Here is a 1745-nt window from a genome sequence, read left to right on the forward strand (position 1 = left end):
TATGTAGTTCTTTAGGAAATGTGATATTTTAAAATATCCTCACTGTTTTCAAGGTGAAAAATAATATATTTTTAAAATTACAAATAGTATTCAACACTAACAAGCATCCATTTCTGTTTAAATGTTTTATTGTAGGAAAAACTATATTTCTTTTTTTTATTTGGATTTCTTTATTTTTTCACAATAAAATGGTATTTTCTTTATACTTTTGCAAAATTAGTAACATATGCTGCAAGGTTTCCTAATGGCTAAGAGCTGACTTAAACCAGGTAGGATGTTTATCTCAGGACTAAGGTAGCTTGTTTGCTTTAGACACTGAGGCCTAGTTCTGCCAACACACATTTGATCAGTTTCCTAGCTTCCATGGCTCTCAACATATCCACCTTTTTTGTCAGAGATGTGTGTTCCATTTAAGTTAGAGAGGCTATATTTGGAGAAGTCTTTAAAGGAACTTTTCATACTAATCCCGGTCCAAAGATTGTAGGTACTTGAGTTCAGCAAAATAACACTATATAGACCAATAGTCCACAGTAATAGTGAGTTATTAGCACATCTAGCAATTGTCCGAAGTTGGAGACTTGAGCCTTTTATAGCTCAGCATATTAATATACCTTTTTTTCCCTATACCTCATGGTTACACTTTCTGCTGGATGGTTAAGATCAAGTTAAAGCAAGACCTATATAACTAAAAATGGAAATTGAGTTAAAAGAATAGCCAGTGTTTTTTCTCTAGCCCTCCAAGTTCAGTGAGAACTCAGAACATAACAGAGCCTCTGCTGTGACATTGTGTAACTAAGTGGTGTCCCAAGTTCTCTGATCAAGGAGATATAGGGCCACAGAGGAAAGTGATCAGCAGTGTATAGTGTGCCTAAAGAGAGTCACCTAGAGAGAAAACATTCTCTCAGGTTTTCATAGAGAACAAATTGGTCAAGCAATGGCTGAGACTCATTCAGATGGCTGACAGTGACAAAAAGTTTACAATGTGCTGAACTTGGTTCCAGGATAAATCCTGAGAGGATTTGACTGATTTTGTTGGAAAAAAGATATTTCTATAATATTATCAAAGATATCCAAACAAAATTTCTATCTACAATTGTGCATGTGAAGAAATACTGGGCTGATGGATTCATTAGTTCATGTGATTTAACTAGTAGGAAATGTAAATATCTAGAGGCATAGAACTCTATACCTATGAATATACATGATTTTATCTGATAATTAAAGATAAAACTAAAATCATTTCAAGTCAAAAGTTAGATTTTGCTTAAAGAGTAAAGCAATGAGTCATAATGCAGATAGGTGAGGGTAAGAAATAAAAAGTTACCCTCCTTCCTGCAATTCAAGGTACATATAATTGCTCCACCTTTCCCCTCCTCAGAGATTTGTGTAAAGAAAAGTCAATCTACAAGTGACAAAATGCAATCTCCTCTGAATGTTATTCAAGTAAGCTTCTTGAAGCCCTACTGTGGATGGGATTATTCAACTAAGAAATTAAACAATATTCTGATAGTGGCCCCAAACAAAAACAAAGAAAATGAGAAGATAGCAGATATCTGATATACAATTCGTAAGTGAAAGTTCTTTGAGAAAATCATATATTGTACAGCAATGGCCTTAACAGAACATAGTAAGATGGCCAGGGAGATGGCTCAGTAGAGTAAGTGCTTCCCTGGGAAGCGCAAGGGTCTGGATTCAATCCCAGGCTCCGACAAAAAAAAAAAAAAAAAAGGAGTATGAAACAAGAA

General features: G+C 34.7%; 1 protein-coding gene across 1 annotated transcript in view; it reads right to left on the minus strand.

Moving 5' to 3' along the window:
- LOC101588603 (vomeronasal type-2 receptor 116-like) overlaps positions 1-1745 on the minus strand; it is a 13635-nt gene that overhangs the window by 7643 nt on the left and 4247 nt on the right. The gene's annotated exons all lie outside the window — the stretch shown is intronic.

This window comes from Octodon degus, unplaced genomic scaffold, assembly GCF_000260255.1.
Source record: "Octodon degus isolate 3935 unplaced genomic scaffold, OctDeg1.0 scaffold00290, whole genome shotgun sequence".
NCBI lineage: Eukaryota > Metazoa > Chordata > Mammalia > Rodentia > Octodontidae > Octodon > Octodon degus.